The 22,149-nt window shown below is 43.4% G+C and overlaps 24 non-coding genes and 2 pseudogenes across 24 annotated transcripts; all 26 read left to right on the forward strand.

The window, feature by feature from the left end:
• Positions 1-466: 466 nt before the first annotated feature.
• Positions 467-585, forward strand: LOC142509319 (5S ribosomal RNA). The gene has a single exon (XR_012807499.1). It is a non-coding gene; the product is annotated as a 5S ribosomal RNA (ribosomal RNA).
• A 684-nt stretch (positions 586-1,269) lies between these two features.
• LOC142509123 (5S ribosomal RNA) lies at positions 1,270-1,388 on the forward strand. The gene has a single exon (XR_012807310.1). It is a non-coding gene; the product is annotated as a 5S ribosomal RNA (ribosomal RNA).
• Positions 1,389-2,071: 683 nt separating this feature from the next.
• LOC142508287 (5S ribosomal RNA) lies at positions 2,072-2,189 on the forward strand. The gene has a single exon (XR_012806508.1). It is a non-coding gene; the product is annotated as a 5S ribosomal RNA (ribosomal RNA).
• Positions 2,190-2,848: 659 nt separating this feature from the next.
• LOC142514196 (5S ribosomal RNA) lies at positions 2,849-2,967 on the forward strand. The gene has a single exon (XR_012810102.1). It is a non-coding gene; the product is annotated as a 5S ribosomal RNA (ribosomal RNA).
• Positions 2,968-3,653: 686 nt separating this feature from the next.
• On the forward strand, positions 3,654-3,771 carry LOC142514193 (5S ribosomal RNA). Its single transcript, XR_012810099.1, has one exon. It is a non-coding gene; the product is annotated as a 5S ribosomal RNA (ribosomal RNA).
• A 684-nt stretch (positions 3,772-4,455) lies between these two features.
• LOC142515445 (5S ribosomal RNA) lies at positions 4,456-4,574 on the forward strand. Its single transcript, XR_012811290.1, has one exon. It is a non-coding gene; the product is annotated as a 5S ribosomal RNA (ribosomal RNA).
• A 683-nt stretch (positions 4,575-5,257) lies between these two features.
• On the forward strand, positions 5,258-5,375 carry LOC142516715 (5S ribosomal RNA). Its single transcript, XR_012812496.1, has one exon. It is a non-coding gene; the product is annotated as a 5S ribosomal RNA (ribosomal RNA).
• Positions 5,376-6,058: 683 nt separating this feature from the next.
• LOC142510656 (5S ribosomal RNA) lies at positions 6,059-6,176 on the forward strand. Its single transcript, XR_012808667.1, has one exon. It is a non-coding gene; the product is annotated as a 5S ribosomal RNA (ribosomal RNA).
• Positions 6,177-6,857: 681 nt separating this feature from the next.
• LOC142508700 (5S ribosomal RNA) lies at positions 6,858-6,976 on the forward strand. Its single transcript, XR_012806904.1, has one exon. It is a non-coding gene; the product is annotated as a 5S ribosomal RNA (ribosomal RNA).
• Positions 6,977-8,055: 1,079 nt separating this feature from the next.
• LOC142514580 (5S ribosomal RNA) lies at positions 8,056-8,174 on the forward strand. The gene has a single exon (XR_012810468.1). It is a non-coding gene; the product is annotated as a 5S ribosomal RNA (ribosomal RNA).
• Positions 8,175-8,853: 679 nt separating this feature from the next.
• On the forward strand, positions 8,854-8,972 carry LOC142515998 (5S ribosomal RNA). Its single transcript, XR_012811816.1, has one exon. It is a non-coding gene; the product is annotated as a 5S ribosomal RNA (ribosomal RNA).
• Positions 8,973-9,656: 684 nt separating this feature from the next.
• Positions 9,657-9,775, forward strand: LOC142511754 (5S ribosomal RNA; annotated as a pseudogene).
• A 687-nt stretch (positions 9,776-10,462) lies between these two features.
• On the forward strand, positions 10,463-10,580 carry LOC142509314 (5S ribosomal RNA). The gene has a single exon (XR_012807494.1). It is a non-coding gene; the product is annotated as a 5S ribosomal RNA (ribosomal RNA).
• Positions 10,581-11,263: 683 nt separating this feature from the next.
• On the forward strand, positions 11,264-11,382 carry LOC142510195 (5S ribosomal RNA). The gene has a single exon (XR_012808321.1). It is a non-coding gene; the product is annotated as a 5S ribosomal RNA (ribosomal RNA).
• Positions 11,383-12,065: 683 nt separating this feature from the next.
• LOC142513409 (5S ribosomal RNA) lies at positions 12,066-12,184 on the forward strand. Its single transcript, XR_012809357.1, has one exon. It is a non-coding gene; the product is annotated as a 5S ribosomal RNA (ribosomal RNA).
• Positions 12,185-12,870: 686 nt separating this feature from the next.
• Positions 12,871-12,989, forward strand: LOC142506882 (5S ribosomal RNA). Its single transcript, XR_012805157.1, has one exon. It is a non-coding gene; the product is annotated as a 5S ribosomal RNA (ribosomal RNA).
• A 683-nt stretch (positions 12,990-13,672) lies between these two features.
• Positions 13,673-13,791, forward strand: LOC142514851 (5S ribosomal RNA). The gene has a single exon (XR_012810727.1). It is a non-coding gene; the product is annotated as a 5S ribosomal RNA (ribosomal RNA).
• Positions 13,792-14,477: 686 nt separating this feature from the next.
• Positions 14,478-14,596, forward strand: LOC142514502 (5S ribosomal RNA). Its single transcript, XR_012810392.1, has one exon. It is a non-coding gene; the product is annotated as a 5S ribosomal RNA (ribosomal RNA).
• A 685-nt stretch (positions 14,597-15,281) lies between these two features.
• LOC142508314 (5S ribosomal RNA) lies at positions 15,282-15,400 on the forward strand. Its single transcript, XR_012806534.1, has one exon. It is a non-coding gene; the product is annotated as a 5S ribosomal RNA (ribosomal RNA).
• Positions 15,401-16,083: 683 nt separating this feature from the next.
• On the forward strand, positions 16,084-16,202 carry LOC142512198 (5S ribosomal RNA; annotated as a pseudogene).
• A 683-nt stretch (positions 16,203-16,885) lies between these two features.
• Positions 16,886-17,003, forward strand: LOC142508601 (5S ribosomal RNA). The gene has a single exon (XR_012806808.1). It is a non-coding gene; the product is annotated as a 5S ribosomal RNA (ribosomal RNA).
• Positions 17,004-17,687: 684 nt separating this feature from the next.
• LOC142510403 (5S ribosomal RNA) lies at positions 17,688-17,806 on the forward strand. The gene has a single exon (XR_012808515.1). It is a non-coding gene; the product is annotated as a 5S ribosomal RNA (ribosomal RNA).
• Positions 17,807-18,796: 990 nt separating this feature from the next.
• LOC142506605 (5S ribosomal RNA) lies at positions 18,797-18,915 on the forward strand. Its single transcript, XR_012804892.1, has one exon. It is a non-coding gene; the product is annotated as a 5S ribosomal RNA (ribosomal RNA).
• A 1,426-nt stretch (positions 18,916-20,341) lies between these two features.
• Positions 20,342-20,460, forward strand: LOC142513268 (5S ribosomal RNA). The gene has a single exon (XR_012809224.1). It is a non-coding gene; the product is annotated as a 5S ribosomal RNA (ribosomal RNA).
• Positions 20,461-21,059: 599 nt separating this feature from the next.
• Positions 21,060-21,178, forward strand: LOC142516252 (5S ribosomal RNA). Its single transcript, XR_012812055.1, has one exon. It is a non-coding gene; the product is annotated as a 5S ribosomal RNA (ribosomal RNA).
• Positions 21,179-21,299: 121 nt separating this feature from the next.
• On the forward strand, positions 21,300-21,418 carry LOC142506648 (5S ribosomal RNA). The gene has a single exon (XR_012804933.1). It is a non-coding gene; the product is annotated as a 5S ribosomal RNA (ribosomal RNA).
• Positions 21,419-22,149: the final 731 nt, after the last annotated feature.

Genomic DNA, 22,149 nt, shown 5'->3' on the forward strand with positions numbered 1-22,149 from the left:
CTTTCGTTTCCCTCGAGCAATCCGCATTAGAAGTTCGAATTCTATTACGGTTCCATTTTATCGTATCCCAGAGCCATAATAATAGCTTTACATTCGTTATTTCTTTTTTCTTATTTTTTCTATTTTTTGGAAACATTTATCGATTTTTTGTTGTCGTGAGCCGGTTTCCTGTGCGGAAAGGGTATCACGCAGATTACTCCGGAGACAGGTTAACTCATTTAAAAACAATTATTTCGACTGTGTTAGCCATAATTTATGTATTATTTCGGCTGTTTATTCACATAATTTACGTAAACGGTCGCGACACGAGGTCTTCCCAAGGAGGTCACCCATCCTAGCTCTGCCATCATGACAGAACGCTTAACTTCATGGTTATGATTGGGCGAGAGCAGTGCCGCGTGTTGTCCATCGCCGCCCGCTCCACACGTACTCGAGGGATATAAGAATAAATATCCCACCCAATGTCGGGTGCGATCATACCAGCACTAATACACCGGATCCCATCAGAACTCCGAAGTTAAGCGTACTTGGGCGAGAGCAGTACTAGGATGGGTGACCCCCTGGGAAGTCCTCGTGTTGCACCCCTTTTCGTTTTTTTCTATTTTTGATTACTTGTTGACAGACGATTTTCGGCTCAAATCATCTGAATCTCGATCGGGACCAGATAAGACATGTGAAATGAAAGTAGCTCGGGCACTGCCGGATTTGGACAAAATTGTAGGCTAATTTGATTGTAAACTGGCAAACGGACGAGACTCATTACTACGCAATGAGCTGACGAGATTTTAGCCGAATTCCTTCTCTAAGACCCTCTAATTTGCGATTTACCGCTTCTGTTAAGTTTTCGTTTCCTCGAGAAATCCGCTTAGGAAGTTCAAAATTCGATTTCGGTTCCATTTTATCGTATCCCAGGCATAATAATAGCTTTACATTCGTTATTTCCTTCTTCTTATTTTTTTTTCTATTTTCTGGGAACATTTATCGATTTTTGTTGTCGTGAACCGGTTCTTTGCGGAAGGGTATGATGCAAATTACTCCGGTGACGGTTAACTCATTAAAAACAATTATTTCGATTGTTTTATCCATAATTTACGTAAACGGTCGGGACACGATGTCTTCCCAGGGAGATCACCCATTCTAGGTCTGCCATCGCGCCAGAACGCTTAACTTCATGGTTATGATTGGGCGAGAGCAGTGCCCCGTGTTGTCCATTGCCGCCCGCTCCACACGTACTCGAGGGATATAAGAAGTATGATCCCACCCAATGTCGGGTGCGATCATACCAGCACTAATGCACCGGATCCCATCCGAACTCCGAAGTTAAGCGTGCTTGGTCGAGAGCAGTACTAGGATGGGTGACCCCCTGGGAAGTCCTCGTGTTGCACCCTTTTTCGTGTTTTTCTATTTTTGATTACTTGTTGACAGACGATTTTCGGCTCAAATCATCTGAATCTCGATCGTGACCAGATAAGACATGTGAAATGAAAGTAGCTCGGGCACTGCCGGATTTGGACAAAATTGTAGGCTAATTTGATTGTAAACGGGCAAACGACCGAGACTCTTTACTACGCAATGAGCTGACGAGATTTTAGCCGAATTCCTTCTCTAAGACCCTCTAATTAGCGATTTACCGCTTCTGTTAAGTTTTCGTTTCCTCGAGAAATCCGCTTAGGAAGTTCGAAATTCGATTCCGGTTCCATTTTATCGTATCCCAAGCTTAATAATAGCTTTACATTCGTTATTTCCTTCTTCTTATTTTTTTTTCTATTTTCTGGGAACATTTATCGATTTTTGTTGTCGTGAACCGGTTCTTTGCGGAAGGGTATAACGCAGATTACTCCGGTGACGGTTAACTCATTAAAAACAATTATTTCGACTGTTTTATCCATAATTTACGTAAACGGTCGCGACACGAGGTCTTCCCAGGGAGGTCACCCATCCTAGCTCTGCCATCGCGCCAGAACGCTTAACTTCATGGTTATGATTGGGCGAGAGCAGTGCCGCGTGTTGTCCATCGCCGCCCGCTCCACACGTACTCGAGGGATATAAGAATAAACATCCCACTCAAAGTTGGTGCGATCATACTAGTACTAATGCATCGGATCCCATCAGAACTTCGAAGTTAAGCGTGCTAGGGCGAGAGCAGTACTAGGATGGGTGACCCCCTGGAAGTCCTCGTGTTGCACCCATTTTCGTGTTTTTCTATTTTTGAGTACTTTTTGACAGACGATTTTCGGCTTAAATCATCTGAATCTCGATCGGGACCAGATAAGACATGTGAAATGAAAGTAGCTCAGGCACTGCCGGATTTCTAAAAAATTGTAGGCTAATTTGATTGTAAACGGGCAAACGGATGACGAGATTTTAGCCGAATTCCTTCTCTAAGACCCACTAATTTGCGATTTACCACTTCTGTTAAGTTTTCGTTTCCTCGAGAAATCCGCTTAGGAAGTTCGAAATTCGATTCCGGTTCCATTTTATCGTATCTCAGGCATAATAATAGCTTTACATTCGTTATTTCCTTCTTCTTATTTTTTTTTCTATTTTCTGGGAACATTTATCGATTTTTGTTGTCGTGAACCGGTTCTTTGCGGAAGGGTATGACGCAGATTACTCCGGTGACGGTTTAACTCATTAAAACAATTATTTCTACTGTTTTATCCATAATTTACGTAAACGATCGCGACACGAGGTCTTCCCAGGGAGGTCACCCATCCTAGGTCTGCCATCGCGCCAGAACGCTTAACTTCATGGTTATGATTGGGCGAGAGCAGTGCCGCGTGTTTTCCATTGCCGCCCGCTCCACACGTACTCGAGGGATATAAGAAGTATGATCCCACCCAATGTCGGGTGCGATCAGACCAGCACTAATGCACCGGATCCCATTAGAACTCCGAAGTTAAGCGTGCTTGGTCGAGAGCAGTACTAGGATGGGTGACCCCCTGGGAAGTCCTCGTGTTGCACCTCTTTTCGTGTTTTTCTATTTTTGATTACTTGTTGACAGACGATTTTCGGCTCAAATCATCTGAATCTCGATCGTGACCAGATAAGACATGTGAAATGAAAGTAGCTCGGGCACTGCCGGATTTGGACAAAATTGTAGGCTAATTTGATTGTAAACGGGCAAACGACCGAGACTCTTTACTACGCAATGAGCTGACGAGATTTTAGCCGAATTCCTTCTCTAAGACCCTCTAATTAGTGATTTACCGCTTCTGTTAAGTTTTCGTTTCCTCGAGAAATCCGCTTAGGAAGTTCGAAATTCGATTCCGGTTCCATTTTATCGTATCCCAGGCATAATAATAGCTTTACATTCGTTATTTCCTTCTTCTTATTTTTTTTTCTATTTTCTGGGAACATTTATCGATTTTTGTTGTCGTGAACCGGTTCTTTGCGGAAGGGTATGACGCAGATTACTCCGGTGACGGTTAACTCATTAAAAACAATTATTTCGACTGTTTTATCCATAATTTACGTAAACGATCGCGACACGAGGTCTTCCCAGGGAGGTCACCCATCCTAGGTCTGCCATCGCGCCAGAACGCTTAACTTCATGGTTATGATTGGGCGAGAGCAGTGCCGCGTGTTTTCCATTGCCGCCCGCTCCACACGTACTCGAGGGATATAAGAAGTATGAATCCCACCCAAATGTCGGTTGCGATCATACCAGCACTAATGCACCGGATCCCATAGAACTCCGAAGTTAAGCGTGCTTGGTCGAGAGCAGTACTAGGATGGGTGACCCCCTGGGAAGTCCTCGTGTTGCAACCCTTTTCGTGTTTTTCTATTTTTGATTACTTGTTGACAGACGATTTTCGGCTCAAATCATCTGAATCTCGATCGTGATCAGATAAGACATGTGAAATGAAAGTAGCTCGGGCACTGCCGGATTTGGACAAAATTGTAGGCTAATTTGATTGTAAACGGGCAAACGACCGAGACTCTTTACTACGCAATGAGCTGACGAGATTTTAGCCGAATTCCTTCTCTAAGACCCTCTAATTAGCGATTTACCGCTTCTGTTAAGTTTTCGTTTCCTCGAGAATCCGCTAAGGAAGTTCGAAATTCCGATTCCGCTTCCATTTTATCGTATCCCAAGCAGAATAATAGCTTTACATTCGTTATTTCCTTCTTCTTATTTTTTTTTCTATTTTCTGGGAACATTTATCGATTTTTGTTGTCGTGAACCGGTTCTTTGCGGAAGGGTATGACGCAGATTACTCCGGTGACGGTTAACTCATTAAAAACAATTATTTCTACTGTTTTATCCATAATTTACGTAAACGATCGCGACACGAGGTCTTCCCAGGGAGGTCACCCATCCTAGGTCTGCCATCGCGCCAGAACGCTTAACTTCATGGTTATGATTGGGCGAGAGCAGTGCCGCGTGTTTTCCATTGCCGCCCGCTCCACACGTACTCGAGGGATATAAGAAGTATGATCCCACCCAATGTCGGTTGCGATCAGACCAGCACTAATGCACCGGATCCCATTAGAACTCCGAAGTTAAGCGTGCTTGGTCGAGAGCAGTACTAGGATGGGTGACCCCCTGGGAAGTCCTCGTGTTGCACCTCTTTTCGTGTTTTTCTATTTTTGATTACTTGTTGACAGACGATTTTCGGCTCAAATCATCTGAATCTCGATCGTGACCAGATAAGACATGTGAAATGAAAGTAGCTCGGGCACTGCCGGATTTGGACAAAATTGTAGGCTAATTTGATTGTAAACGGGCAAACGACCGAGACTCTTACTACGCAATGAGCTGACAAGATTTTAGCCGAATTCCTTCTCTAATACCCTCTAATTAGTGATTTACCGCTTCTGTTAAGTTTTCGTTTCCTCGAGAAATCCGCTTAGGAAGTTCGAAATTCGATTCCGGTTCCATTTTATCGTATCCCAGGCATAATAATAGCTTTACATTCGTTATTTCCTTCTTCTTATTTTTTTTTTCTATTTTCTGGGAACATTTATCGATTTTTGTTGTCGTGAACCGGTTCTTTGCGGAAGGGTATGACGCAGATTACTCCGGTGACGGTTAACTCATTAAAAACAATTATTTCGACTGTTTTATCCATAATTTACATAAACGGTCGCGACACGAGGTCTTCTCAGGGAGGTCACCCATCCTAGCTCTGCCATCGCGCCAGAACGCTTAACTTCATGGTTATGATTGGGCGAGAGCAGTGCCGCGTGTTGTCCATCGCCGCCCGCTCCACACGTACTCGAGGGATATAAGAATAAACATCCCACTCAAAGTTGGTGCGATCATACCAGCACTAATGCATCGGATCCCATCAGAACTCCGATGTTAAGCGTGCTTGGGCGAGAGCAGTACTAGGATGGGTGACCCCCTGGAAGTCCTCGTGTTGCACCTCTTTTCGTGTTTTTTTATTTTTGATTACTTTTTGACAGATGATTTTCGGCTTAAATCATCTGAATCTCGATCGGGACCAGATAAGACATGTGAAATGAAAGTAGCTCGGGCACTGGCGGATTTGGAAAAAATTGTAGGCTAATTTGATTGTAAACGGGCAAACGGACGAGACTCATTACTACGCAATGAGCTGACGAGATTTCAGCCGAATTCCTTTTCTAAGACCCTCTAATTTGCGATTTACCGCTTCTGTTAAGCTTTCGTTTCCTCGACAAATCCGCATAGGAAGTTCGAAACTCGATTTCGGTTTCATTTTATCGTATTCAGACATAATAATAGCTTTACATTCGTTATTTCCTTCTTCTTATTTTTTTTTCTATTTTCTATGAACATTTATCGATTTTTGTTGTCGTGAGCCGGTTCTGTGCGGAAGGGTATGACGCAGATTACTCCGGAGACGGTTAACTCATTAAAACAATATTTCGACTTGTTTTATCCATAATTTACGTAAACGGTCGTGACACGAGGTCTTCCCAGGGAGGTCACCCATCCTAGCTCTGCCATCGCGCCAGAACGCTTAACTTCATGGTTATGATTAGGCGAGAGCAGTGCCGCGGTGTTGTCCATCGCCGCCCGCTCCACACGTAATCGAGGGATATAAGAATAAACATCCCACTCAATGTCGGGTGCGATCATACCAGCACTAATGCACCGGATCTCATCAGAACTCCGAAGTTAAGCGTGCTTGGGCGAGAGCAGTACTAGGATGGGTGACCCCCTGGGAGTCCTCGTGTTGCACCCTTTATGTGTTTTTCTATTTTTGATTACTTTTTGACAGACGATTTTGGGCTTAAATCATCTGAATCTCGATCGGGACCAGATAAGACATGTGAAATGAAAGTAGCTCGGGCACTGCCGGATTTGGACAAAATTGTAGGCTAATTTGATTGTAAACGGTCAAACGGACGAGAATCATTACTACGCAATGAGCTGACGAGATTTTAGCCGAATTCCATTTCTAAGACCCTCTAATTTGCGATTTACCGCTTCTGTTAAGCTTTCGTTTCCTCGAGAAATCCGCTTAGGAAGTTCGAAATTCGATTCCGGTTCCATTTTATCGTATCCCAACATAATAATAGCTTTACATTTGTTATTTGCTCCTTCTTATTTTTTTTTCTATTTTCTGTGAAAATTTATCGATTTTTGTTGTCGTGAGCCGGTTCTGTGCGGAAGGGTATGACGCAGATTACTCCAGAGACGGTTAACTCATTAAAAACAATATTTCGACTGTTTTATCCATAATTTACGTAAACGGTCGCGACACGAGGTCTTCTAAGGGAGGTCACCCATCTTAGCTCTGCCATCGCGCCAGAACGCTTAACTTCATGGTTATGATTGGGCGAGAGCAGTGCCGCGTGTTGTCCATCGCCGCCCGCTCCACACGTACTCGATGGATATAAGAATAAACATCCCACTCAATGTCAGGTGCGATCATACCAGTATTAATGCACCGGATCCCATCAGAATTTCGAAGTTAAGTGAGCTTGGGCAAGAGCAGTACTAGGATGGGTGACCCCCTGGGAAGTCCTCGTGTTGCACCCCTTTTCGTGTTTTTCTATTTTTGATTACTTGTTGACGGATGATTTTCGGCTCAAATCATCTGAATCTCGATCGGGACCAGATAAGACATGTGAAATGAAAGTAGCTCGGGCACTTCCGGATTTGGACAAAATTGTAGGCTAATTTGATTGGTAACGGCAAACGGACGAGACTCATACTACGCAATGAGCTGACGAGATTTTAGCCGAATTCCTTCTCTAAGACCCTCTAATTTGCGATTTACCGCTTCTGTTAAGCTTTCGTTTCCTCGAGTAATCCGCTTAGGAAGTTCGAAATTTGATTCCGGTTCCATTTTATCGTATCCCAGGCATAATAGTAGCTTTACATTCGTTATTTCCTTCTTCTTATTTTTTTATATTTTATGGGAACATTTATCGATTTTTGTTGTCGTGAGCCGGTTCTGTGCGAAAGGGTATGATGCAGATTACCCCGGAGACGGTTAACTCATTAAAAACAATTATTTCGACTGAAATCAACGTAGCTCGGGCACTGCCGGATTTGGACAAAATTGTAGGCTAATTTGATTGTAAACGGGCAAACGAACGAAACTCGTTACTCCGCAATGAGCTGGTGAGATTTTAGCCGAATTCCTTCTCTAAGACCCTCTAATTTGCGATTTTCCGCTTTTGTTGAGCTACCGTTTCCTCGAGAAATCCGTTTAGGAAGTCCGAAATTCGATTTCCGTTCCATTTTATCGTATCCAAGGCATAATAATAATTTTACATTCGCTATTTCCTTCTTCTTATTTTTTTTTCTATTTTCTTAGTACATTTATCAATTTTTGTTGTCGTGAGCCGGCCTTGTGCGGAAGGGAATGACGCAGATTACTCCGGAGACGGATAACTCATTAAAAACAATTATTTGACTTTTTTATCCATAATTTACGTAAACGATCGCATCACGAGGTCTTCCCAGGGAGGTCACCTATCCTAGCTCTCCCATCGCGCCAGAACGCTTAACTTCATGGTTATGATTGGGCGAGAGTAGTGCCGCGTGTTGTCCATCGCCGCTCGCTCCACACGTACTCGAGGGATATACGAATAAACATCCCACTCAATGTCAGGTGCTATCATACCAGCACTAATGCACCGGATCCCATCAGAACTCCGAAGTTAAGCGTGCTTGGGCAAGAGCAGTACTAGGGTGGGTGACCCCCTGGGAAGTCCTCGTGTTGCACCCTTTTTCGTGTTTTTATATTTTTGGTTACTTGGTTACAGACAATTTTCGGCTCAAATCATCTGAATCTCGATCGGGACCAGATATGACATGTGAAATCAACGTAGCTCGGCACTGCCAGATTTGGACAAAATTGTAGGCTAATTTGATTGTAAACGGGCAAACGAACAAGACTCATAAACAATGAGCTCACGAGATTTTAGCCGAATTTCTTCTCTAAGACCCTCTAATTTGCGATTTACCGCTTTTGTTAAGCTTTCGTTTCCTCGAGAAATACGCTTAGGAAGTTCGAAATTCGATTCCGGTTCCATTTTATCTTATTACATGCATAATAGTAGCTTTACATTCGCTATTTCCTTCTTCTTATATTTTTCCTATTTTCTGGGAACATTTAGAGATTTTTGTTGTCGTGAACCGGTTCTATGCGGAAGGGTATGACGCAGATTACTCCGGAGACGGTTAACTCATTAAAAACAATTATTTCGACTGTTTTTGCCATAATTTACGTAAACGGTCGCGACACGAGGACTTCCCAGGGAGGTCACCCATCCTAGCTCTGCCATCTTGCCAGAACGCTTAACTTAATGGTTATGATTAGGCGAGAGAAGTGCCGCGTGTTGTCCATCGCCGCCCGCTCCACACGTACTCGAGGGATTTAAGAATAAATATCCCACTCAATGTCCGGGTGTGTTCATACCAGCACTAATGCATCGTATCCCATCTGAACTCCGAAGTTAAGCGTGCTTGGGCGAGAGCAGTACTAGGATGGGTGACCCCCTGGGAAGTCCTCGTGTTGCACCCCTCTTCGTGTTTTTCTATTTTTTATTACTTGTGGACAGACGATTTTCGGCTCAAATCATGTGAATCTCTATCGGGACCAGACAAGACATGTAAAATCAACGTAGCTCGGGCACTGCCGGATTTGGACAAAATTATAGGCTAATTTGATTGTAAACGGGCAAACGGACGAGAATCATTACTCCGCAAAGAGCTGGCGATATTTTAGCTAAATTTCTTTTCTAAGACCCTCTAATTTAAGATTTACCGCTCCTGTCAAGCTTCCGTTTCCTCGAGAAATCCGCTTAGGAAGTTCGAAATTCGATTCCGGTTCCATTTTATCGTATCCCAGGCATAATAATAGCTTTACATTCGCTATTTCCTTCTTCTTATTTTTTTTCTATTTTCTGGGATTATTTTGCGATTTTTGTTGTCGTGAGGCGGTTTTGTGCGGAAGGGTATGACGCAGATTACTCCGGAGAAGGTTAACTAATTGAAAACAATTATTTCAACTGTTTTATCCATAATTTACGTAAACGGTCGCGACACGAGGTCTTCCCAGGGAGGTCGCCCATCCTAGCTCTGCCATCGCGCTAGAACGCTTAACTTCATGGTTATGATTGGGCGAGAGCAGTGCCGCAGTGTTGTACATCGTCGCCCGCTCCATACGTGCTCGAGGGATATAAGAACAAACATCCCAGTCAATGTCGGGTGCGTTAATGCCAGCACTAATGAACTGGATCCTATCAGAACTCTGAAGTTAAGCGTGCTTGGGCGAGAGCAGTACTAGGATGGATGACTCCCTGGGAAGTCGTCGTGTTGCACCCATTTTTGTGTTTTTCTATTTTTTATGTGTTACTTGTTGACAGACGATTTTCGGCTCAAATCATCTGAATCTCGATCGGGAAAAAATAAGACATGTGAAATCAACGTAGCTCGGGCACTGCCTGATTTGGACAAAATTGTAGGTTAATTTTATTGTAACAGGGCAAACGAACGAGAGTCATTAATCCGCAATGAGCTGACGAGATTTTAGCCGAATTCCTTCTCTAAGACCCTCTAATTTGCGATTTTCCGTTTCTGTTAAGCTTCCATTTCCTCGAGAAATCCGCTTAGCCAGTTCGAAATTTGATTCCGGTTCCATTTTATCATATCCCTGGCATAATAATAGCTTTACATTCGCTATTTTCTTCTTCTTATTTTTTTTCTATTTTCTGGGAACATTTAGCGATTTTTGTTGTCGTGAGCCGGTTCTGTGCGGAAGGGTATGACGCAGATTACTTCGGAGACGGTTAACTCATTAAAAACAATTATTTCGACTGTTTTTGCAATAATTTACGCAAATGGTCGCGACACGACGACTTCCGAGGGAGGTCACCCATCCTAGCTCTGCCATCGCGCCAGAACGCTTAACGTCATGGTTATGATTGGGCGAGAGCAGTTCCGCGTGTTGTCCATCGCCGCCCGCTCCACACGTACTCGAGGGATATTAGAATATACATCCAACTCAAGGTCGGGTGCGATCATACCAGCACCAATGCATCGGATCCCATTAGAACTCCGAAGTTAAGCGTGCTTGGACGAGAGCAGTACTAGGATGGGTGAACCCAGGGAAGTCCTCGTGTTGCACACCTTTTCGTGTTTTTCTATTTTTGATTACTTGTTGACAGACTATTTTCGGCTTAAATCATCTGAATCTGGATCGGGACAATATAAGACATGAGAAATCAACGTAGCTCGGGCACTGCCGGATTTGGTCAAAATTGTAGGCTAATTTGATTGTAAACGGGCAAACGACCGAGACTCTTTACTACGCAATGAGCTGACGAGATTTTAGCCGAATTCCTTCTCTAAGACCCACTAATTTGCGATTTATCGCTTCTGTTAAGCTTCCGTTTCCTCGAGAAATCCGTTTAGGAAGTTCTAAATTCGATTCCGGTTCCATTTTATTGTATCCCAGGCATAATAATAGCTTTACATTCGCTATTTCTTCTTCTTATTTTTTTTCTATTTTCTTGAAACATTTATCGATTTTTGTTGTCGTGAGCCGGTTCTGTGCGGAAGGGTATGACGCAGATTACTCCGGAGACGGTTAACTCATTAAAAACAATTATTTCGACTGTTTTATCCATAATTTATGTAAACGGTCGCGACACGTGGTCTTCCCAGGGGAGGTCACCCATCCTAGCACTGCCATCGCGCCAGAACGCTTAACTTCATGGTTATGATTGGGCGAGAGCACTGCCGCTTGTTGTCCATTGCCGCCCGCTCCACACGTACTTAAGGAATATAAGAATAAACATCCCACTCAATGTCTAGTGCGATCATACCAGCACTAATGCACCGGATCCCATCATAACTCTGAAGTTAAGCGTGCTTGGGAGAGAGCAGTACTAGGATGGGTGACCCCCTGTGAAGTCCTCGTGTTGTACACCTTTTCGTGTTTTTCTATTTTTGATTACTTTTTGACGGACGATTTTCGGCTCAAATCATCTGAATCTCGATCGGGACCAAATAAGACATGTGAAATCAGCGTAGCTCGGGTACTGCCGGATTTGGACAAATTAGTAGGCTAATTTTATTGTAAACGCGCAAACGGACGAGACTCGTTACTCCGCAAAGTGCTCGCGAGATTTTAGCTAACTTTCTTCTCTAAGACCCTCTAATTTGCGATTTACCGCTTCTGTTAAGGTTCCGTTTCCTCGAGAAATTCGCTTATGAAGTTCGAAATTCGATTCCGGTTCCATTTTAACGTATCCCAGGCATAAAAATAGCTTTACATTCACTATTTCCTTCTTCTTATTATTTTTCTATTTTCTGGGAACATTTAGCAATTTTTGTTGTAGTGAGCCGGTTCTGTGCGGAAGGGTATGACGCAGATTACTCCGGAGACGATAAACTCATTAAAAACAATTATTTCGACTGTTTTAGCTATAATTTACGTAAACGGTCGCGACACGAGGAAATCCCAGGGAGGTCACCCATCCTAGCTCTGCCATCGCGACATAACACTTAACTTCATGGTTCTGAATGGGCGAGAGCAGTGCCGCGTGTTGTCCCTCGCCGCCCGCTCCACACGTACTCGAAAGATATAAGAATAAACATCCCACTCAATGTCGGGTGCGATCATACCAGCACTAATGCACCAGATCCCATCAGAACTCCGAAGTTAAGCGTGCCTGGGCGAGAGCAGTACTAGGATGGTTGACCCCCTGGGAAGTCCTCGTGTTGCACTCCTTTTCGTGTTTTTCTATTTTTGATTACTTGTTGACAGACATATTTCGGATCAAATCATCTGAATCTCGATCGGGACCAGATAAGACTTGTAAAATCAACGTAGCTCGGGCACTGCCAGATTTGGACAAAATTTTAGGCTAGTTTGATTGTAAACGGGCAAACGAACGAGACTCATTAGTACGCAATGAGCTGAAGAGATTTTAGCCGAATTCCTTCTCTAAGACCCTCTAATTTGCGATTCACTGCTTCTGTTAAGCTTTTGTTTCCTCGAGAAATCCGCTTAGGAAGTTTGAAATTCGATTCCGGTTCCATTTTATCGTATCCTAGGTTTATAATAATAGCTTTACATTCGCTATTTCCTTCTTCTTATATTTTTCCTATTTTCTGGGAACATTTAGCGATTTTTGTTGTCGTGAACCGGTTCTGTGCGGAAGGGTATGACGCAGATTACTCCGGAGACGGTTAACTCATTAAAAACAATTATTTCGACTGTTTTTGCCATAATTTACGTAAACGGTCGCGACACGAGGACTTCCCAGGGAGGTCACCCATCCTAGCTCTGCCATCGCGCCAGAACACTTAACTTCATGGTTATGATTGGGCGAGAGAAGTGCCGCGTGTTGTCTATCGTCGCCCGCTCCACACGTACTCGAGGGATATAAGAATAAACATCCCACATAATGTCCGGGTGTGTTCATACCAGCACTAATGCATCGGATCCCATCTGAACTCTGAAGTCAAGCGTGCTTGGGCGAGAGCAGTACTAGGATGGGTGACCCCCTGGGAAGTCCTCTTGTTGCACCCCTCTTCGTGTTTTTCTATTTTTTATTACTTGTGGACCGACGATTTTCGGCTCAAATCATGTGAATCTCTATCGGGACCAGATAAGACATGTCAAATCAACGTAGCTCGGGCACTGCCGGATTTGGACAAAATTATATGCTAATTTGATTGTAAACGGGCAAACGGACGAGAATCATTACTCCGCAAAGTGCTCGCGAGATTTTAGCTAAACTTCTTCTCTAAGACCCTCTAATTTGCGATTTACCGCTTCTGTTAAGGTTCCGTTTCCTCGAGAAATCCGCTTAGGAAGTTCGAAATTCGATTCCGGTTCCATTTTGACGTATCCCCGGCATAAAAATAGCTTTACATTCACTATTTCCTTCTTCTTATTATTTTTCTATTTTCTGGGAACATTTAGCGATTTTTGTTGTAGTGAGCCGGTTCTGTGCGGAAGGGTATGACGCAGATTACTCCGGAGACGGTTAACTCATTAAAAACAATTATTTCAACTGTTTTAGCTAAAATTTACGTAAACGGTCGCGACACGAGGACATCCCAGGGAGGTCACCCATCCTAGCTCTGCCATCACGACAGAACACTTAACTTCATGGTTCTGAATGGGCGAGAGCAGTGCCGTGTGTTGTCCATCGCCGCCCGCACCACACGTTCTCGAGGGATAAAAGAATAAACATCCCACTCAATGTCGGGTGCGATCATACCAGCACTAATGCATCGGATCCCATCAGAACTCCGAAGTTAAGCATGCTTGGGCGAGAGCAGTACTAGGATGGTTGACCCCCTGGGAAGTCCTCGTGTTGCATCCCTTTTCGTGTTTTTCTATTTTTGATTACTTGTTGACAGACGATTTTCGGATCAAATCATCTGAATCTCGATCGGGACCAGATATGACTTGTAAAATCAACGTAGCTCGGGCACTGCCGGATTTGGACAAAATTTTAGGCTAGTTTAATTGTAAACGGGCAAACAAACGAGACTCATTAGTACGCAATGAGCTGACAAGATTTTAGCCGAATTCCTTCTCTAAGAACCTCTAATTTGCGATTCACTGCTTCTGTTAAGCTTTCGTTTCCTCGAGAAATCCGCTTAGGAAGTTTGAAATTCGATTCCGGTTCCATTTTATCGTATCCTAGGTTTATAATAATAGCTTTACATTCGATATTTCCTTCTTCTTATATTTTTCCTATTTTATGGGAACATTTAGCGATTTTTGTTGTCGTGAACCGGTTCTGTGCGGAAGAGTATGACGCAGATTACTCCGGAGACGGTTAACTCATTAAAAAAAATTATTTCGACTGTTTTTGCCATAATTTACGTAAACGGTCGCGACAGAAGGACTTCCCAGGGAGGTCACCCATCCTAGCTCTGCCATCGCGCCAGAACGCTCAACTTCATGGTTATGATTGGGCGAGAGAAGTGCCGCGTGTTGTCTATTGCCGCCCGCTCCACACGTACTCGAGGGATATAAGAATAAACATCCCACTCAAAGTCCGGGTGTGTTCATACCAGCACTAATGCATCGGATCCCATCTGAACTCCGAAGTTAAGCGTGCTTGGGCGAGAGCAGTACTAGGATGGATGACCCCCTGGGAAGTCCTCGTGTTGCACCCCTTTTCGTGTTTTTCTATTTTTTATTACTTGTGGACAGACGATTTTCGGCTCAAATCATGTGAATCTCTATCGGGACCAGATAAGACATGTGAAATCAACGTATCTCGGGCACTGCCGGATTTGGAAAAAATTATAGGCTAATTTGATTGTAAACGGGCAAACGGACGAGAATCATTACTCCGCAAAGAACTGGCGATATTTTTGCTAAATTTCTTCTTTAAGACCCTCTAATTTAAGATTTACCGCTTCTGTTAAGCTTCCGTTTCCTCGAGAAATCCGCTTAGGAAGTTCGAAATTCGATTCAGGTTCCATTTTATCGTATCCCAGGCATAATAATAGCTTTACATTCGCTATTTCCTTCTTCTTATTTTTTTTTTCTATTTTCTGGGATAATTTTGCGATTTTTGTTGTCGTGAGGCGGTTTTGTGCGGAAGGGTATGACGCAGATTACTCCGGAGAAGGTTAACTAATTAAAAACAATTATTTCAACTGTTTTATCCATAATTTACGTAAACGGTCGCGACACGAGGTCTTCCCAGGGAGGTCGCCCATCCTAGCTCTGCCATCGCGCCAGAACGCTTAACGTCATGGTTATGATTGGGCGAGAGCAGTGCCGCGTGTTGTCCATCGCCGCCCGCTTCACACGTACTCGAGGGATATTAGAATATACATCCAACTCAAGGTAGGGTGCGATCATACCAGCACCAATGCACCGGATCCCATTAGAACTCCGAAGTTAAGCGTGCTTGGACGAGAGCAGTACTAGGATGGTTGAACCCCAAGGAAGTCCTCGTGTTGCACACCTTTTCGTGTTTTTCTATTTTTGATTACTTGTTGACAGACTATTTTCGGCTCAAATCATCTGAATCTGGATCGGGACAAGGTAAGACATGAGAAATCAACGTAGCTCGGGCACTGCCGGATTTGGACAAAATTGTAGGCTAATTTGATTGTAAACGGGCAAACGACCGAGACTCTTTACTACGCAATGAGCTAACGAGATTTTAGCCGAATTCCTTCTCTAAGACTCACTAATTTGCGATTTACCGCTTCTGTTAAGCTTCCGTTTTCTCGAGAAATCCGCTTAGGAAGTTCTAAATTCGATTCCTGTTTTATTTTATCGTATCCCAGGCATAATAATAGCTTTATATTCGCTATTTCTTCTTCTTATTTTTTTTCTATTTTCTGGGAACATTTATCGATTTTTGTTGTCGTGAGCCGGTTCTGTGCGGAAGGGTATGACGCAGATTACTCCGGAGACGGTTAACTCATTAAAAACAATTATTTCGACTGTTTTATCCATAATTTATGTAAACAGTCGCGACACGTGGTCTTCCCAGGGGAGATCACCCATCCTAGCACTGCCATCGCGCCAGAACGCTTAACTTCATGGTTATGATTGGGCGAGAGCAGTGCCGCGTGTTGTCCATCGCCGCCCGCTCCACACGTACTTAAGAGATATAAGAATAAACATCCCACTCAATGTTTGGTGCGATCATATTAGCACTAATGCACCGGATCCCATCATAACTCTGAAGTTAAGCATGCTTGGGAGAGAGCAGTACTAGGATGGGTGACCCCCTGTGAAGTCCTCGTGTTGTACACCTTTTCGTGTTTTTCTATTTTTGATTAATTTTTGACGGACGATTTTCGGCTCAAATCATCTGAATCTCGATCGGGATTAAATAAGACATGTGAAATCAGCGTAGCTCGGGTATTGCCGGATTTGGACAAATTAGTAGGCTAATTTTATTGTAAACGGGCAAACGGACGAGAATCATTACTCCGCAAAGTGCTCGCGAGAATTTAGCTAAATTTCTTCTCTAAGACCCTCTAATTTGCGATTTACCGCTTCTGTTAAGGTTCCGTTTCCTCGAGAAATCCGCTTAGGAAGTTTGAAATTCGATTCCGGTTCCATTTTAACGTATCCCTGGCATAAAAATAGCTTCACATTCACTATTTCCTTCTTCTTATTATTTTTCTATTTTCTGGGAACATTTAGCGATTTTTGTTGTAGTGAGCCGGTTCTGTGCGGAAGGGTATGACGCAGATTACTACGGAGACGGTTAACTCATTAAAAACAATTATTTCGACTGTTTTAGCTATAATTTACGTAAACGGTCGCGACACGAGGACATCCCAGGGAGGTCACCCATCCTAGCTCTGCCATCGCGACAGAACACTTAACTTCATGGTTCTGAATGGGCGAGAGCAGTGCCGTGTGTTGTCCATCGCCGCCCGCACCACACGTTCTCGAGGGATATAAGAATAAACATCCCACTCAATGTCGGGTGCGATTATACCAGAACTAATGCATCGGATCCCATCAGAACTCCGAAGTTAAGCATGCTTGGGCGAGAGCAGTACTAGGATGGTAGACCCCCTGTGAATCCTCGTGTTGCATCCTTTTTCGTGTTTTTCTATTTTTGATTACTTGTTGACAGACGATTTTCGGATCAAATCATCTAAATCTCGATGGGGACCAGATAAGACTTGTAAAATCAACGTAGCTCGGGCACTGCCGGATTTGGACAAAATTTTAGGCTAGTTTGATTGTAAATGGGCAAACGAACGAGACTCATTAGTACGCAATGAGCTGTCGAGATTTTAGCCGAATTCCATCTCTAAGACCCTCTAATTTGCGATTCACTGCTTCTGTTAAGCTTTCGTTTCCTCGAGAAATCTGCTTAGGAAGTTCGAAATTCGATTCCGGTTCCATTTTATCGTATCCTAGGTTTATAATAATAGCTTTACATTCGCTATTTCCTTCTTCTTATTTTTTTCCTATTTTCTGCGAACATTTAGCGATTTTTGTTGTCGTGAGCGGGTTCTGTGCGGAAGGGTATGACACATATTACTCCAGAGAAGGTTAACTCATTAAAAACAATTATTTCGACTGTTTTATCCATAATTTACGTAAACGGTCGCGACACGAGGACTTCCCAAGGAGGTCACCCATCCTAGCTCTGCCATCGCTCCAGAACGATAACTTCATGGTTCTGATTGGGCGAGAGTACTGCCGCGTGTTGTTTATCGCCGCCCGCTCCACACGTACTCGAGGGATATAAGAATAAACATCCCACTCAATGTCGGGTGCCATCATACCAGCACTAATACATCGGCTCCTATCATAACTCCGAAGTTAAGCGTGCTTGGGCGAGAGCAGTACTAGAATGGGTGACCCCCTGGGAAGTCCTCGTATTGCACCCCTTTTCGTGTTTTTATATTTTTTATTACTTGTTGACAGAAGATTTTTGGCTCAAATCATCTGAATCTGGATCGGGACCAGATAAGACATTAGAAATCAACGTAGCTCGGGCAATGCCGGATTTAGAAAAAATTGTAGGCTAATTTGATTGTAAACGGGCAAACGAATTCTTTCTCTAAGACCCTCTAATATGCGATTTAACGCTTCTGTTAAGCTTCCGTTTCCTCGAGAAATCCGCTTAGGAAGTTCTAAATTCGATTCCGGATCCATTTTATCGTATCTCAGGCATAATAATAGCTTTACATTCGCTATTTATTCTTCTTATTTTTTTTCTATTTTGTGGGAACATTTATCGACTTTTGTTGTCGTGAGCCGGTTCTGTACGGAAGGGGGTATGATGCAGATTACTCCGGAGACGGTTAACTCATTAAAAACAATTATTTCGACTCTTTTATCCATAATTTACGTTAACGGTCGCGACACGAGGTCTTCCCAGGGAGGTCACCCATCCTAGCCGAATTCCTTCTCTAAGACTCTCTAATTTGCGATTTTCCGCTTCTGTTAAGCTTCCGTTTCCTCGAGAAATCCGCTTAGTAAATTCGAAATTCGATTTCGGTTCCATTTTATCGTATCCCAGGCATAATAATAGCGTTACATTCACTATTTTCTTCTTCTTATTTTTTTTCTATTTTCTACGAACATTTAGCGATTTTTGTTGTCGTGAGCCAGTTCTCTGCGGAAGGGTATAACGTAGATTACTTCGGAGACGGTTAACTCATTAAAAATAATTATTTCGATTATTTAGCCATAATTTACGTAAACGGTCGCGACACGAGGACTGCCCAAGGAGGTCACCCATCCTAGCTCTGCCATCGCGCCAGAACGCTTAACTTCATGGTTCTGATTGGGCAAGAATAGTGCCGCGTGTTGTCCATCGCCGTCCGCTCCACAAGTACTCGAAGGATATAATAATAAACATCCCACTCGATGTCGTGTGCGATCATACCAGCACTAATGCACCGGATCCCATAAGAACTCCGAAGTTAAGTGTGCTTGGGTGAGAGCAGTACTAGGATGGGTGACCCCATGGAAAGTCCTCGTGTTACACCCTTTTTCGTATTTTTCTATTTTTGATTACTTTTTGACAGACGATTTTCGGCTCAAATCATCTGAATCTAGATCGGGACCATATAAGACATGTGAAATCAACGTGGCTCGGGCACTGCCGGATTTTGACAAAATTGTAGGCTAATTTGATTGTGAACGGGCAAACGAACGAGACTCATTACTCCGCAATGAGCTGGCGAGATTTTAGCCGAATTCCTTCTCTAAGACCCTCTAATTTGCGATTTTTCGCTTCTGTTAAGCTTTCGTTTCTTCGAGAAATCCGTTTAGGAAGTCCGAAATTCGATTCCGGTTCCATTTTATCGTATCCCAGCATAATAATAGCTTTACATTCGCTATTTGATTCTTCTTATTTTTTATTTCTATTTTCTGGAACATTTAGTGATTTTTGTTGTCGTGAGCCGGTTCTGTGCGGAAGGGTATTACGTAGATCACTCCGGAGACGGTTAACTCATTAAAAACAATCATTTCGACTGTTTTATCCATAATTTACGTAAACGGTCGCGACACGAGGACTTTCCAGGGAGGTTACCCATCCTAGCTCTGCCATCGCGCCAGAACGCTTAACTTCATGGTTCTGATTGGGCGAGAGCAGTGCCGCGTTTTGTCCATCGATGTCCGCTCCACACGTACTCAAAGGATTTAAGAATAAACATCCCACTCGATGTCGTGTGCGATCATATCAGTACTAGAATAGGTGACCCCCTGGGAAGTCCTCGTGTTGCACCCCTTTTCGTGTTTTTCTATTTTTGATTACTTGTTGACAGACGATTTTCGGCTCAAATCATCTGAATCTCGATCGGGACCAGATGAGACATGTGAAATCAACGTAGCTTGGGCACTGCCAGATTAGGACAAAATTGTGGCCTAATTTGATTGTAAACGAGAAATCGAACGAGACTCATTACTCCGCAATGAGCTGGCGAGATTTTAGCCGAATTTCTTCTCTAAAACCCTCTAATTTGTGATTTTACGCTTCTGTTAAGCTTCCGTTTCCTCGAGAAATCCGATTAGAAAGTCCGAAATTTGATTCCGGTTCCATTTTATCTTATCACAGGCATAATAATAGCTTTATATTCGCTATTTTCTTCTTCTTATTTTTTTTCTATTTTCTGGGAATACTTAGCGATTTTTGTTGTCGTGAGCCGGTTCTGTGCAGAAGGGTATTACGTAGATTACTCCGGATACGGATAATTCATTAAAAACAATTATTTCGACTGTTTTATCCATAATTTACGTAAACGGTCGTGACACGAGTACTTCCCAGGGAGGTTACCCATCCTAGCTATGCCATCGCGCCAGAACGCTTAACTTTATGGTTCTGATTGGGCGAGAGCAGTGCCGCGTGTTGTCCATCGTCGCCTTCTCCACACGTACTCTTGGGATATAAGAATAAACATCCACTCAATGTCGGGTGCGATCATACCAGCACTAATGCACCGGATCCCATCAGAACTCCGAAGCTAAGCGTGCTTGGGCGAGAGCAGTACTAGGATGGGTGACCACCTAGAAAGTCCTCGTGTTGCACCCCTTTTCGTGTTTTTCTATTTTTGATTACTTGTTGACAGACGATTTTCGGCTCAAATCATCTGAATCTCGATCGGGACCAGATAAGACATGTGAAATCAACGTAGCTCGGACACTGCCGGATTTGAAAAAAATTGTAGCCTAATTTGATTGTAAACGGGCAAACGAACGAGACTCATTACTGCGCAATGAGCTGCCGAGATTTTAGCCGAATTCCTTCTCTAAGGCCCTCTAATTTTCGATTTTCCGCTTCTGTTAAGTTTCCGTTTTCTCGAGAAATCCACTTAGTAAGTTCAAAATTCGATTTCGGTTCCACTTTATCGTATCCCGGGCATAATAAAAGCTTTACATTCGCTATTTTCTTCTTCTTATTTTTTTCCTATTTTCTGGGAACATTTAGCGATTTTTGTTGTCGTGAGCCGGTTCTGTGCGGAAGGGTATGATCAGATTACTCCGGAGACGGTTAACTTCATGGTTATGCCATCGCGCCAGAACGCTTAACTTCATGGTTCTGATTGGGCGAGAGCAGTGCCGCGTGTTGTCCATCGCCGCCCACTCCACACGTACGCGAGGCATATAAGAATAAAAATCTCACTCAATGTGGGGTGCGATCATACCAGCACTAATGCACTGGATCCCATCAGAACTCCGAAGTAAAGCATGCTTGGGCCAGAGCAGTACTAGGATGGGTGACCCCCTGGGAAGTTCTCGTGTTGCACCTCTTTTCGTGTTTTTCTATTTTTGATTACTTGTTGACAGACGATTTTCGGCTCAAATCATCTGAATCTCGATCGGGACCAGATAAGACATATCAAATCAACATAGCTCGGGCACTGCAATGTCGGGTGCGATCATACCCGCACTAATGCACCGGATCCTATCAGAACTCCGAAGTAAAGCGAGCTTGGGCGAGAGCAGTACAAGGATGGGTGACCCCCTGGGAAGTCCTCGTGTTGCACCTCTTTTCGTGTTTTTCTATTTTTGATTACTTGTTGACAGACGATTTTCGGCTCAAATCATCGGAATCTCGATTGAGACCAGATAAGACATGTGAAATCAACGTGGTTCAGGCACTGCCGGATTTGGAAAAAATTGTAGCCTAATTTGATTGTAAACGGGCAAACGAACGAGGCTCATTACTCTGCAATGAGCTGACGAGATTTTAGTAGAATTCCTTCTCTAAGACCCTCTAATTTGTGATTTTCCGCTTCTTTTAAAGCTTCTGTTTCCTCGAGAAATCCGCTAAGGAAGTCCAAAATTTGATTCTGGTTCTATTTTATCGTATCTCAGGCATAATAATAGCTTTACAATCGCTATTTTCTTCTTCTTATTTTTTTCGTATTTTCTGGGAACATTTATCGATTTTTGTTGTCGTGAGCCGGTTCTGTGCGGAAGGGTATGACGCAGATTACTCCGGATACGGTTAACTCATCAAAAAAAATTATTTCGACTGTTTTATCCATAATTTATGTAAACAATTGCGACACGAGGACATCCCAGGGAGGTCACCCATCCTAGTTCTGCCTTCGCGCCAGAACGCTTAACTTCAAGGTTTTGATTGGGCTAGAGCAGTGCCGCGTGTTGTCCATCGCCGCCCGCTCCACACGTACGCTAGGCATATAAGACGTGATAAGACGTGAAATCAACGTAGCTCGGGCACGAGATAAGACGTGAAATCAACGTAGCTCGGGCA

This window comes from Primulina tabacum, chromosome 10 (assembly GCF_025594145.1).
Source record: "Primulina tabacum isolate GXHZ01 chromosome 10, ASM2559414v2, whole genome shotgun sequence".
NCBI lineage: Eukaryota > Viridiplantae > Streptophyta > Magnoliopsida > Lamiales > Gesneriaceae > Primulina > Primulina tabacum.